Below are 15,406 nucleotides of genomic sequence, written 5' to 3'. Positions count from 1 at the left end.
TTAAGCCTGGGAAGAGGGAGGGGTGGGGGGAGGTTATCTTGTTCTCTGTCTCATTATCCTGCTGTTTGTAGTAATAAATGAATAGTTTTCCCCAAGTCGAGTCTGTTTTGCCCATAACGGTAACTTTAAGGATTTCTCCCTGTCCTTATCTCAAACCTCGAGCCGTTTTTCTTATATCATCTCCCCCTGTTCTCTCGGAGGGTGGGGGGGAGTTGAGAGAGAGACTGCGTAGTCTGGTCCCGATCGGGGCTGAGCTACGACATTACGGGAGGGCTCTGAGCCAGAGTCTGTCCCCTATTAACTTAGGAGCTATAAATTTGCTCATGCTAAATAACATTTCCCAAATTTCCCTCCTCCATACCCTAGAAAGCCACCCTATACTTTTATTACGTTTTTCACTGTGACTAAATCTGCTTCACGTGTTATGCAGCCTTCCCTTATTTGCATATGTTGTGAGTCTAATGAAAAGTCCAGTGCCAAATGCACTGCATATGCATGACGTGTTGTTTCCAAATATCTTGCAACTTTGGTCAAAGCAAAGTAAAATTACACTGAAATGCTCTCCTCAGTCAAGAGCTATTTCCAACCCATGCGTTCGTTTTCTACTGCAAACCTTCAGTATAGGCAGGGTAGCTGAAAAGGAAAAAAAGTTGAATTTAAAATGAATTTGTTACTTTCTTTGATTAAAAAAAAACCCTCACATTTTTTTTCTCATTCCATTTTTTTAAAAGTTATTAACCTCTTTAAAAAAAAATAGTAATCATGTGACAGAGGCCAATAATTTTATCCCAGAGGCTGCAAGATTTGGTGAGTTATGAACAACTGAATACAAGTTAGAGGGAGAAAAAGTCATGCAACAAACTTTCAATTGTACTGATCCAATTGCTTTTCCACTTTTAAGGTTTATCTGTTTTTTCTGAATTAATCATTAAATTAGGTTTCCATAACGTGTGGCAGATTGAGAAAAACAGTCCTCTGAAGATTTCTGCCCTGGTTGACAGATGAACTAGATAATGGAGTGTAATCTTTTCCATTTTCATGATTTGACACATTTTCACTTCTGTGTGTATGTTTAAATCAGGGAATCAAAATAAATTTGAGTACAGAATATAAATTCCAGACAAAATTACAGCTTTCATTGCAGTGTTGGGTTATATGTAAACAGCGTGAATGTTATAGATATCTTTTAATTAAATGCATAAATTAAAGAAATGTCTTGAATGTTTACAGCAACTACACCAAGAAGTGAGAATGAGGAAGAAATGTGCTTTGTCAGCTGATGGCTGCCTCAACTGCATTCCCTTACTGTGTTTAATTTTTTCACCATCTTTGGTACAAGTTGCACTGCTTCTCTCCAGTTGGTTTACAGGCTGTTTGTTCCTGCTTTGGATGATTAGTGATGGAGATGGCTTTTTCCTGGCCAAGCAAGGGATTTCTCACGTATATCAGCATCGCTGCTGAGGACCGTGCTGTTAGGATTTAGAGGGCAGGTAGTGCAGGTCACCATGCCTTTCCTGTAGCTGTATGGGTTATGTTGTATCAGATGATTGCATTGAATCTTGTATCCATGTGGATTTAGGCTGGGTTTATGGTTCCTAAGGTTGTAACACTCAACCCACAATCTGTTGAGCTTGCAAACAAGGAGTGATTTTTTTCTTGACCATGTTCTCGTGTTGACTCCTTACCCTAGCAAACCCTACTTTGATCTCTTCTACCCAGCTGTTGTCCTTGCACCTAATGACCATAGGAGCACTCCAGGTAGGTGCTCAGTGTTTCCAGCCTCCATGGGAGCAGGAACACAGGAGATGAGGAAAGACGGGGAGTCCTGCAGGATATACATTGCCTTTACTCCTTGCATGCCAGCTAGGTAATTTATGCCAGTTCTTTGTCACAAAAAATGTTTAAGCTATGGGGAATCAATTAATCAACCTATGGCTCGTGAGTTGGGTTCAGCTTGAGGACAGACATTATAGTGGTGGAGTAAGAATTTCCCAGCTTGATAATGCTGCAAGAGCTTCCAGAAGCTCCAGGAGGATTTCCCTTCCTTTGCTGCAGCGTGTTAGATATCAAAAACTCCAGCAAGGATTTTTTTTACAGGTAGGAAACCAGAGGCTTGTATCAGATGGATCACTGAAGGAAGGTCTGCTAGATGGTGTGAGCAATTGGCAGCTCCAAAATAGAACAGGAAATTTTGTATCTATGGAGTAGAGTGGGAGAAGAGCACAGCCCTTAAACTTATGTGTTGTCCTTAATGTGAGATCCATGAGGTTCAAGTGATATTTGTAGCTCTGAGCTCAGAATCAGGCAGCAAAACTTTATTTGAATTCCTCATGCTTATCTGTCCCATCAGGTTTTGCCAAGCTCCATCCTCCTATGCTAAGACCAGCAAAGACTGATTGTTGTCACCAGGGTGAACAATCTTGACCTGAACGCACAGAGAGAAAGGGGGCAGATATGTTCGATAACAAAGGGACATAATAACATTTATGAATAAATGACTTTTAAAATTCCCCAGCCTGAGGTGGGGAATTTTCTAGCATAGTAAAATAGAAAACGCAAGTAATTTTCATGCATTACTGAAAGAGCAACTTACTTGAGGCCCTTTTTCAGATTGAGGTGGTTGTTTGCATTAAAAAAAAAACAAAACAGATTCACTATAGGAGGGTGCTACTTTTTAAACTGATGGCTGCAGGAGGACACCAAGCATATAGATGACTTTTTGGATGCAGTCGGCTCCTGGCTCCTCATACTTAGTCAAGGGAGATGCCATTGCCCAGCTGCAAGACCCATAAAGATGTCCTCTACCTTGAAGGAATCCTTGTCCTTGCTCATTAGTTGTCATCCCTTTCTCCCTCCTACACACACTACTTGCCTCTGTCATTGATAAAGACTTGTTTCCAGAAACTGTTTTGAATGTACTATCACAACCTTCATGTCCTTCAAGAGTAGAATAAAATGTAGAATAGAATGAACAATCTAAAAATCCATTTAAGAAAAGGCACTCTGGTTATATGTTGAGGTCAACTTAAACCTCCCTGGCTTGGGTCTGTCTTCACAGGGCTCTCAGCATTAGGGGGAAAGAAAACAAAACAAAGCAAAACAAAACACAACCCAACCGCATCCCAATTGAAGTCCACATCCGCAAAATAAAGAGCGTATATGTCCACATTTGGCACCAATTCCTTGGCTCGCAGTCCCGGTAGAGATAAGGCTGCAGTCTGGCACCACGTGCTACGACTGGAGAGGTTTTACTGTCATTTCACATTACACTCCTCAAGACAAATAAATTGGATTTCCTGCATGTAGCAGGGCAGCACTGCTCATCTCACGGCACGATTTGTCAGTTTGCTGAGGCTTGAAATACTTAAGAAGGGAGTATGTCCGTCAGGGTGTATGTTTTCCAGTTCAGGGAGATTAGGGAGCCAAAGGTCTGCAGACTCAATAGGAATGTTAGTCAGCATGTCCTGAACCCTGGGCAGATAAGGGTCTACTTCCTAGGCTGCCCTGATCTGAGAGTTAACGATTGGTGACAGTGAGTCTGTCTCTGTTCTTAAGTCATTGTTATCATTTTTTTTCAATATTTACAGGCCTGGCTCTCTTAGATTAAAAAGTACAAAATCAAAACGAGGTCTTCCTCTACGGGTGTTTGGGGAGGGGGGAAGGATGTTTGGGCTTGGCGTGCCGCCCGGCCGCCATACTGGGTGGGAGGGACCAGAGGAGGATGTCAGCTTGGAGATTCGTCTTTGTGGTTGCTGTTATGTAAAAGTCAAACCTCGTAAAACGAGCCGCGAGGAGCCCTCCGTGTGAGGAAATGTGTTGTTGTCGTAGTTCAGCCGCGATCGGGACCAGACTACACAGTCTCTCTCCTGCTCCCCCCACCCTCCAAGAGAATAGGGGGAGATGATATAAGGAAAAACGGCTCAAGGTTTGAGATAAGGACGGGGAGAAATCCTTAAAGTTACTGTCACGGGCAAAACAGACTCGACTTGGGGAAAAACACTCATTTATTTCTAAAACTAGCAGGAGAATGAGACAGGGAACAAGATAACCTCCCCCCACCCCTCCCTCTTCCCAGGCTTAACATTATCTCTACTACCTCCCCACCTGAGCGGCACAGGGGGGAAGAGGGAATGGGGGTCGCGGTCAGTTCATCACACAATGTTTTACGCCACTACTTTGTCGTCGGGGGAAGAACTCCTCGCATTCCTCCTCTGCTCCATCATGGGGTCCTTCCCACGGGCCACAGTCCTTCTTGAAACTGCTCCGGTGTGGGTCATCTCTTCCACGGGGTGCAGTCCCTCCAGAACAGCTGACCCAGCATGGGCCCTCCACAGGCCACAGCCTCCTTCAGGCCTCCACCTGCCCCAGCGTGGGGTCCTCCAGGGGCTGCAGGTGAATCTCTGCCCCTCCATGGACCTCCATGGGCTGCATGGGGACAACCTGCTCCACCATGGGCTTCACCACAGGCTGCAGGGGAATCTTGGCCAGGAGCCACATTACTCCTCCCCCTCCTTCTTCACTGACCTTGGCGTCTGCAGCCGTTCCTCACAACAGGCTGGCAGACGCCTCTCAGGATCCTTTTTACATCTTATTCACTTCTCATCTCCTCTCCACTTCTTGCAGCCAGGCCGGGCCGAGTTGGGCCCAGTCGGCTGCCCGGCGGGAGGCCAGAGGGTGAGGCCTGCAAGGCCCACAAGGCTTGCGCCTCCCCCTCTCTGCCCCCGCTCAGCTGCTTCACATCTTCTTCTCCCTTTTTTTTTTCCTGTTTTCCCCTTAAATATGTTATTGCAGAGGCGTTATCATGGGACATTCTGCTACCAATTGGCTCGGCCTTGGCCAGCAGCAGGTCCGCCCTAGGCCTGGCCGAGTCCACTGAACAAAGGGGAGCGACTTCTAGCAGTTTCCTACAGAAGCTACCACCTTAGCCCCCCCCTCACTAAACAAAACCAGAAATGTCAACCTCCGTGAGGCGAATTGAAGGTGTTAAATTCAGCAGGGAGAGGGGTCTCGTTTCTCTGGTTGATGCACAAAGCCAACACCTACATGCTGTTTTGGAGCCCTGTACAGTGATAACAGAGAGGAGCTTGGTCTCAATTGTCCAAAGTAATATTCTTTTTGGCTTGGTGGGATGTTTTGGATTCTGCTGCAGCATTGCACCAATTTCCAGTGAAAGCACGTCTGGGACCTCGTCAATGGAAAAATATGCAAACTGAATCACTCTGCTCTTCTCCTGCCACCTTTTGTGTTGGGGGGATCCATTCTACGCAGTTAAATGACAAAACAAAAGACTGTGACATTGTAGTAACTCTGAATTTTGGTCGAAAGAAACAGGCAGGTGAAACAAGAGTTTTGATCTCTCATTCCTCTGCCTCTGTGCTTCAATTGGATAATCCCAAGGCTGTATTAGGGCAGCAGAGAGGGCTCATGTAGGTAGTTTCCAAAAGGAAAAAATCTTTAACTATGAAATTAGTGTGGTTTATGCTGTCGGCATACTTCAGTCATCTCCTTCCCATCTCAGAGCCTGAAAAGCAAGGAGATTAAAATCAATGTTGGAGAATTCATAGGTGGTCACCAACTCTCCATCAGCAAGGCCAAGGTGGGACTGAGTCTGTGAAGACAGATGGTGAAATCTCCAGCTCCTTTCCCAGGGTAGGGGAAGAAAAATCTAACCCTGGGCATGACAATTACTATGAAGAAGTGAGAAAATGGTAATATTTACTGGGTCAGAATTTGTACATTGTCCAGACAGGGTTCCTGAGGCGAATCCCTCTTGCAGCAAGGCAGAGCTCTTGCTCCGGTGCCTTACTGAAACACAAAAATGTGGGTCATGTTCTTAAAGTTTAACCATGTCCTTCATTGCCACACTTGTAGCAAACATCCTGGGCTCATTTTGCATTGCTGATTGCACAGCACACACCGTGGCAAGAGTTTTACTTGCACAGTTGCTGAGTTTTTGATGGGAGTAGAAGAGATCGGGCGGCAGTGGGAGTTTTATCTGGGGTTTGGTTTAGGACAATGGGACAGTGCATTAGCCTAGGTGGAGCAATCGTCGGTGATGTTATCTGGAGCACAAAGCATTTCCATGATAAAAAACATTCCTTGTATTTTAGACTAGTCTGCTATTAAAATCAAAACAGCTGCTGTGACTTAAACAGTAGCACTCACTGCTAGAAATTTAAAATACATAGTTGGCTTTAAGTTTTTTTTATAGTAGATTCATCACGTCTTTGAGTATCCAGCTACACATATTAGTATATATTCATTATTCAGCAAGATTATTTTCTTCAAACCCCCCATTGTTCATACGCTTCATAGGCCCTTTTAAAACATTTTCAGTGAGTTAAAGTTTAATAGAATCATAGAATCATAGAATGGTTAGGGTTGGAAGGGACCTTCAAAGGTCATCTAGTCCAAGCCCCTGCAAGGAGCAGGGACATCCCCAACTAGATCAGGTTGCTCAGAGCCTCGTCCAACCTGGCCTTGAATGTTTCCAGGGATGGGGCATCCACCACCTCTCTGGGCAACCTGTGCCAGTGTTCTACAACCCTCAGTGTAAAAAAATTTCTTCCTAATATCTAATCTAAATCTACCTTCCTCTATTTTGAAACCATTACCCCTAGTCCTGTCACAACAGGCCCTACTGAAGAGTCTCTCCCCATCTTTCCTGTAGGCCCCCTTGAGGTACTGGAAGACTGCTATAAGGTCTCCCCGGAGCCTCCTCTTCTCCAGGCTGAACAGCCCCAACTCTCTCAGCCTGTCCTCATAGGAGAGGTGCTCCAGCCCTCTGATCATCTTTGTGGCCCTCCTCTGGACCCTCTCCAACTGGTCCATGTCCTTCTGATGTTGGGGGCTCCAGAACTGGACACAGTACTCCAGGTGGGGTCTCACCAGGGCAGAGTAGAGGGGCAGAATCACCTCCCTCGACCTGCTGGCCACACTCCTCTTGATGCAGCCCAGGATGCAGTTGGCCTTCTGGGCCGCAAGGGCACATTGCCTGCTCATGTTGAGCTTCTCATCCACCAGCACTCCCAAGTCCTTCTCCTCAGGGCTGCTCTCAATCCATTCCCCACCCAGCCTGTATTTGTGCCTGGGATTGCCCCGACCTACATGCAGGACCTTGCACTTGGCCTGGTTGAACTTCATGAGGTTGGCACGGGCCCACCTCTCCAGCCTGTCAAGGTCCCTCTGGATGGCATCCCTCCCTTCCAGCGTGTCGACGGCACCACACAGCTTGGTGTCATCGGCGAACTTGCTGAGGGTGCACTCTATCCCACTGTCCATGTCGCCAACAAAGCTGTTGAACAGGGCCGGGCCCAACATGGACCCCTGAGGGACGCCACTCGTCACCAGACTCCACTTGGACATTGAGCCATTGACCGCCACTCTCTGAGTGCGGCCATCCAGCCAACTCCTTATCCACCGAGTGGTCCATCCACTATGTAATTGATAAATTATATCAATTAGTCTTTTTGCAGGGGAATTGGAGCCGGTGACCTTTAAAGGTCCTTCCAACCCAAACCATTCCATGATTCTATGACTAAAGGCATGCAACTCAGTTTTCAGAAAATAATTAGCAGATAGTTGTCTCTAACATGACAACTGGAATATTGATTGGCATTTGTAGTATTGTTTTTGCTTTTTTAAAAAAAGGTTGATGATGGGAATGCAAATGAGTAATTTTTATTCAGAAGTTGGAGCAGACTTTGTAGTCCAGATACACAAGTTTATTTATCGCTCCTGTCTTCACCTACCAGGCTTCTCTTGTCAGCTATGATATCTCCAAGAGAAGACTTTTGAGGTTTCTCTGGAGGGACCAAGCATCTCAGCTTCTCACAGATCTCCTGGTTGACTGCATAACTGTTCTTCCTCTGCCTTCACTTGCTTGCTAAACTTAATATATTTTATTTCTCTCTTTGGCAGAGTGATCCAAACAGTGCACATATGGATTTCGGAAAACTTAATTTTTTGCCCAATTTGAGACCTTCAAAGTGTTGATTTTTCCCCCAGTTTTGATTTACACAATATGCAAAAGTGAGTGAGAGATTCCCAACTGAATTATTAAAGCCAATTTCTTTGTTTAAAGTTTACATCTTGCATACTTCAAAAGTGGCAGATTTTCAACTGTCCCATTCATAAAATTCTGGAAAGAAAAAATTCAGCCTCGCATTTGCTTTGTTTGGAGCGGAGAATGGGTTTTTTGGGCTTAGGGAAGTCTCTGTGAGGTTGCAGGGTTTTCCCTGGGCATCCAAGCCCTTCTTTGAGAATGCTACTGAAGGCTCGTTGACTTAATTGTGAGTTGTAGCAGAGTAAAGTGTCCAAAATCTACTCCTAATCTTAGAATCTTTTCTTAGCAACTATATAAATCTTCTATATAAAGTTGGCAGTGAATGAGTGATTTCTAAATACATTCCAGTTTTAACAAAAATACTTGCTGCAAACATGCTTGTTTTCACTGCTGTGTGAAGCTTTGCACATTATTCTACAGAAGGATGGGTTGCGAGCTGAAACGCAGGAAACCAGAGCTTAAACTCATTTGCATCTTCCTTAGCACTGGTAAAAATCAAGTCTGCTGTTATGAAATGTGCATTTTCTGCAAATCCCATGGTAAGAAGACTTATACATCCACTTCATATCGATAAAAGTTTTCCGAGTTGATCGGTTCATCCCCATTTGTGCAGTGGTGCCCTTTAATGCTAGAGAGAAATGAGTCCAGGGATTATTCTGATTTTCAGATTTTAATTCCCTAAATTCAAAAGCACACAAAGGATTTTACTTCTTTATCTGAGTAATCAGTGTGTGTACGTAACAGGATCATGAATGCTCAAGCGAAGTCAGGCACTGGAACCATTTCTGTGAGTTGGGCCAGTAGCTTTCTTCATTCCATGTGTTTAAATCTTTTCTTGGTTATTTTTAATTTAAATTTTGATAAGAGTCCTCATTTTTACCTGTCATCATTTTGAGGTGGTTCATTTTTTGCTCAGATTCCATGCCTATATTCTTTCTTCTAAAAGACCTCTGTATTTTCAAAGAATTATTGTTGTTTCAGGTTAAACCCTGAAGTAGATGAATGTTCTATTTTTTGTTGATAGTACCTTGTCTACACATCATGCCTTCATACTCAAGCTCAAAGTATAATTCCATATATCATTTCCAGTCCTTTTTTTCTTATTATTTGGCAAAGCCAGCATATATTGTATTTTCTGCAGTGTTGCAAACAGCCCTGTAATGTTCCTGTTGCAGTTCCCTGTCTCTCTGGTCTGGCAACAGGTCACAGCTCTGTCTGGCTCCTTGCTGTTGAGCTGTCATCTTGGAAATGTTCTGAAAAGATGTGCATCCATCTAGACTACATGGTATACAGGAGAAATTTTAATGATAACTGTCAATCCCTGTATTGTGACTATATATGTATAATACATAGAAAGTTATGTAGAGGCTAATGATGCTTAGCAGTGCATAATATGCGATTCCTGCTTTAGACTTTCATCATCTTCTTAATCTTTTTTTTCCCATTCTTAGATTTCTCCAGGTAGGCACAATATCCATGAAACTGAGCAGGGATCTCCTTGTTTTCTCAAACTAACCGCTTAAGGGATTTTCTCTCTGGTACTTTTTCAGACGGGTTTGCTGAAGAAGCTGCTGACCAGTGGTCCAAGTTATTTACTGTCCTGTCTAGACGTAGCCCAGAGTCAGATGTTTCTGAGGTGGACCCAGGACAGCCTGAAGTGGGCACCTGGCCTCATCCTAAGCTATAATTTATACTTTTGTGCAGTGCTTTGGGAATTTGTACAGATTAAAGACTCAATACGAAGACAAAAATATTATCTATGACATGATTTGGAGCTGTTGACATTTATCAGCAATATTTCCTAGCCGTAAGGAAAAGAAACAAGTGTGTATGTATGTGCATCCTTGACTCTCTGGAAGGACATTAAAGCTGTCAGTGTTTGACAACCTATCCCAGAAAGAAATGCAATCTTTTTCTTTTCAGCAATGTGGTACTCTGCAAAGCTTTGCACTCTGGCAAGGTTACTGCAAATATTTCACTTCTTCAAATCATTGTCTTTACCAATAAACATCCAGGCACAGCTATTTGGCTGATTTTTCCAAAATTTACCTGGCTTCTCAGTACTCAATTAAAAAAATTAGAATTGCTGAGCTCTCACTAGAGGCACGTCTGCTTCTCTGGTAGTAATTCACATCTTACAGTGCAAATTCACTGTTCACTCCCTGAGCATTTGTTTTCCTGCTGCTGTGGTTGTACAAACCTTTACTTTGAGTGATCTGAAAGTGGAAATCGCATATCAATGATCCTAAATTGCTAAAACAGTTGTGTCTCTATAGATAAACTTCCCTGCCCTTCTGGATCAAGAAGGATCTCATTAGATGAGTATGGGTTACTTACTGAATTTTACTCCCTGGGAAAAATGTTGTTTTCTAATACAGCTCATGTGATTGCTTAAACTGGGAATATTTAGCCCATGCATAGATTGTTTTGAACCTCTTCTTGTCATCTTGAGTTTTCTATTTCTTTTTCAAAACCTCCTGACACACTCTGAGCCACTGTTTTCTTCTCTGTCTTTAAATTTGCACCTATTCCTTACACAGATCTTTGAACAAGATGTGCAGCTCGTGCTTAGTCTAGCAGATTTCCTGTTTGCTTCCTTCATCTCCCCACCATCATCAGCTGCTGGGCTGTCTGTGCTTCAAGCCTGAGAAGGTGACAAAGATGATATCGGGCAGGTGTGGTGTAGCCTGTACAGATATTTCACCAAAGCCACATAGACTTTGTCTTAAGTCAACGAGAAGCACTGTAAATGCAGAGAGAATCAGAGAAAGATGAAATGGCATTATCTCCCTGGAAGACTTAAATAACTGAAAAATTAAATCTACCCGTATCTTAGAACAAGTACTGAGAAATTTTCTTCCTTAAATTGTGCGCTGTCAAAGCACTTAACTGCTTATATTTACATGAAAAGTAAATAGATTGTCGTAGTTTAGCCCTGCTCGGGACCAGACTACGCAGTCTCTCTCTCATTCCTCCCACCCTCCGATGGAATAGGGGGAGATAATATAAGAAAAAAAGGCTCAAGGTTTGAGATGAGGACAGGGAGAAATCCTTAAAGTTACCGTTACGGGCAAAACAGACTCAACTTGGGGAAAACTATTCATTTATTACTACAAACAGCAGGATAATGAGACAGAGAACAAGATAAATTCCCCCCACCCCTCCCTCTTCCCAAGCTTAACATTATCTCTACTACCTTCCCCCCCCCGAGCGGCACAGGGGGGAAGAGGGAATGGGGGTTGCAGTCAGTTCATCACACATTGTTTTACACTGCTGCTTCATAGTCAGGGGAAGAACTCCTCACATTCCTCCCCTGCTCCAGCGTGGGGTCCCACCCATGGGCTACAGTCCTTCATGAATTGCTCTGGAGTGGGTCATCTCTTCCACGGGGTGCAGTCCCTCCAGAACAGCTGACCCAGTGGGCCCTCCATGGGCCACAGCCTCCTTCAGGCATCCACCTGCCCTGGTGTGGGGTCCTCCCTGGGCTGCAGGTGGATTTCTGCTCCTCCGTGGGCCTCCGTGGGCCTCCATGGGCTGCAGGGGCACAGCCTGCTCCACCATGGTCTTCACCACAGGCTGCAGGGGAATCTTGGCCAGGAGCCGCATTACTCCTCCCCCTCCTTCTGAACTGACCTTGGCGTCTGCAGCCGTTCCTCTCACAAGAAAAATTCTTCACAACAGGCAGGCAGACTCCTCTCAGGTTCTCTTCACATCTCATTCACATCTCATCTCCTCTCCACTTCTTGCAGCCAGGCTGGGCCAAGTCAGGCCCAGACGGCCGCCCGGCAGGAGGCCAGAGGGTGAGGCCTGCAAGGCCCACAAGGCTTGCTCCTCCCCCTCTCTGCCCCCGCTTCAGCTTCTTCACATCTTCTCTTCTTTTTTTTTTTTTTCTGTTTTCCCCTTCTTAAATATGTTATTGCAGAGGCGTTATCACAGAACATTCTGCTACCAATCGGCTCGGCCTTGGCCAGCAGCAGGTCTGCCCTAGGCCCGGCTGAGTCCACTGGACAAAGGGGAGCAACTTCTAGCAGTTTCCTACAGAAGCTACCACCTTAGCCCCCCCCTCACTAAATAAAACTAGAACATAGATAAATGTTTACATATGTAGATCTGTACCATGAACAGTGTACCAGGCATGACTGTTGAGTTTTTTCCAGATCATTATCCATTAATTTGACTCAATCTGAGATTTTGGGGACCAGATTTCAAAGCAGTATGGTATTCTGCAGAGCAATACAAATGTTCTTCTCCTGCCCAAACTCCTTACAGGTTGGTGTGTTTGGTGCAAGGCATGTTGTGGGACTGAACCTTGCTGGGGTAAATATTAGTTATGGCAGCTATAATGAAGACTTAGTATGGTCCTGAATCTGCACCCTTTTTTGTTTTTAAAAATAATTTACTAATTTATATCTATTGATAATAAGGTCCAATCCTGCAGATGCTCCCGAGGCAATACCACTATATTTAGCTGAAGCAATATGAAACACATAATTTGTCAGCATGTCATTAGGTTACCAAACAAGACTCACAGTAAGCTTTTCAAACGCACACAAATCCCATTTTCAGAAAGACTTCAAAGCTTCAGATTGGTGGAAGGTTAATGTGAATTTGACTCTCAAATGTGTTCAGACTCCTTTGGAAATGGTACTTTTCTTCTAAGCCAGTCATATGCTTTTGAAATACTGACTCGCATTGGATTGCTGTTTCAGAAACCAGTGTTCCTATCTGAGGACTCGAGGAAAAGAGGCTTCTCCAGTTTTATGTTAATCCAATTCTTTGATTTATTTTTTTTTCTTTTTGACAGCAACTGCCCCATTTCTTTGATGAGGGCTGCTTTTCATCCAGTAAAGCATCTAGATCAGTGAAGAAGCAAAGACATAGCTTTGCTCCATTGCTCTTAAAGCAGCTCCATGGCTCTTAAAGCAGCTCCATCTGCCCTTGCTTATGTTATTAGAGTGGAGATCATCCACCAACATGACACTGCAGCCTCACAGCAGCTCTGATGGTTCATTCGGGAAGGGAAGGGGATTTTTTTTTTATTTCATGTATGGCTCAAGTCTTGGAGCTCAAATGCCACTAAGTTGCCTGGAGCCATGCCAGGTGCTGTTGGTTGGCTGTGATGCTATCTTCCTAATCGTTAAGTGAAAAAACAAACAAACAAACAAACACAAAAACAAAAACAAAGATCAAACCACCCCAATGTTGTTGAACTTTTGCAGTAGAGGAGTTACTGCAGTTCAGTTCTGCATCTGTTCATCGGACTTCCTGTGGTTTTTCATCAAATCATATGATTGACAGCGCAGACAGTCTGCGAAGTTCTTGGTCTGTCTCATTTATACCTGCATCCCAACCACTAAATCTGACTGCTGCTTTGTCTGGCAGAAGAAAACAAGATAGGGTCTTGTGGTAGGTTGATTCACCAGAGCTGACAAGTGGTGTCTGTATTTAAATTGTGCAGTTCAAATCCTAGTATTACCTCTGTCTCTCAAGTTTTCAAGTACTATCTCACATTGGTTTGTTTTAAACTAGCTGGGCTTGTCTCTGCTCTGGTAATGAGTGGAGAGAAATGCAAATAACTGCTCCACTGGACCTATTTACGTCAGGGCAATGAGTTCAGAAACTTAAATACTGAGGTGCACGGGTAGCAAAGAACTTTTACATCTTTCAGCACCATCCAGCTGAACGAATAGGGCTGTGAAGGAAAAAAAGGGATGATGTATCCCATGCCAAGACTTTTCCTCTATTTTTAAGACTACTATTTAAGATGCCTTAGAGTGGTCCCTCTTTTCAGAAAGTGCTAAAAATCAGGTTCATTTGGGTGTCACCAGCTGACGAGCAAATGTCTTTCCAGGATTAAGTTGGACACAACAGCAGCAAAGCAGAAGTAAATGGTTTTCTACATTGCTCCTTTGACATGCCACTTAAGGAATGTTGCTAACTGTGATAAAACCCTCACCAGTGCTAGCTGGGGTGTTTTCTGGGAGTGCCCTGAGACTCCTCTGACCTGGTTGTTTTACAGCTCTCCTGAAACATTAATTTGGTGTCATCTCCTGTCTGTCTGCAGCATGTGGTGAAGGCTCCTGATCCCTCATTTAGAAGCAGTATGTGCAGGAGATAAATGGCACAGAGCTGAATTTAAACATTCCTTGAACTATCACCCATCAAAAATCTTAAAGCTTTATGACATCGGTCAAGCTTTTTACGTGTTGTTTAACACTTGCTGTTATGAATAGCTTTAAAGTCAGTCTGATAAGTCAGAAACTTTTTGAGGTGACTTAAATTTTATTATTTTGAATGTTAACAAATTTTGTTTTCAGTGAACACTCTAGCAGTGAAATAGCATGGGTAGCTTTTTTGTCTTAACAGCAGACGACTGCCATGCTGGTAAATCTTGCAAGATAGACACTGGTGCAGTTCTCTCCATGCTGGGTCTCTAGGATTTCTTGTTTTTAATGAATGAGAAAACATGGCCACCATGCAGCCATGGATCATTGAAGTCATCTGAAGAACTTGGGTTTGAATTACTGACCTGGAAGTCAAATTCTCTGTGTCTCATTAGCAATGCATTGAGCTACCCTGGGTCCACTGTTCGGGTGGACCATCAAAAATCCATCACTTCTGCCATTACTTACCTTCTTTTTATAAAGATACATTTGAAATTGTGTGTATGTAATGGCAACGTCTATTATATCTCTCCTTAACTGTCTCATCTTTGTCTACATTTCCAAGATAAACCTGCAGACTGTTCAAGGTGTGTGTTGAGTGTGAGAGAGTCCAGGCTGATTGCAGGGAGTTACAGTCTTTAATCTGAAATTGATTATTAAATTGCTATGGTACGATCACAATAGATGGCAACATTGACCAGTCTGAAGAAAGACTTAATAATAAAATCAATACATGACTGTTATTACCTGAAAATATGAATGCTATCTGATTTATTTTATGCTGTCCTTCCAGCTGAGAGATAACAGGATAGTAAGAGCTGAGCATCTTGGATGTAGGTATTGGAATTTCTGATACAATTTTGCCTACTGTTTTAAAGCTAAAGATGTTTGTTAAGTTGCATGAGGGTCCAGAATGGTCCCAGACTACTGCCATGAGTGTTTGCAAAACCAGTAGCTATAATCTGTGACCCTGATGGTGAAAAAAGTTACCTGTGTTTAACTCAAATTAGCATCTTTAATCACTTTTTTTTTCCCCCAGAAGGACTACTACAGGCTGCAGTACTGGTGTGCAGCCACCTTTGGGGTGAAGAGTGACAGCTGTGTAAGGGCTTTTCTCTGCTAGAAAATGTTGCAGTGGTTTAATCATGAGGTTTAACCATTCATTCTGCTGATGCAA

At 43.6% G+C, this 15,406-nt stretch overlaps 2 long non-coding RNA genes across 2 annotated transcripts in view; both read left to right on the top strand.

Moving 5' to 3' along the window:
* LOC147596584 (uncharacterized) overlaps window positions 1-9,714 on the top strand; it is a 50,432-nt gene extending 40,718 nt beyond the window's left edge. Inside the window, exon 3 of the long non-coding RNA XR_015261339.1 lies at window positions 9,616-9,714. This is a non-coding gene — a long non-coding RNA (uncharacterized LOC147596584). The remainder of the gene's footprint in view (window positions 1-9,615) is intronic.
* The window catches only part of LOC147596583 (uncharacterized), a 173,806-nt gene that overhangs the window by 50,110 nt on the left and 108,290 nt on the right, over window positions 1-15,406 (top strand). The window lies entirely within an intron of this gene.

Source organism: Chlamydotis macqueenii, chromosome W, assembly GCF_036417535.1.
Source record: "Chlamydotis macqueenii isolate bChlMac1 chromosome W, bChlMac1.mat, whole genome shotgun sequence".
Classification (NCBI taxonomy): domain Eukaryota; kingdom Metazoa; phylum Chordata; class Aves; order Otidiformes; family Otididae; genus Chlamydotis; species Chlamydotis macqueenii.
This window is presented reverse-complemented; position numbering and strand designations above follow the sequence as displayed.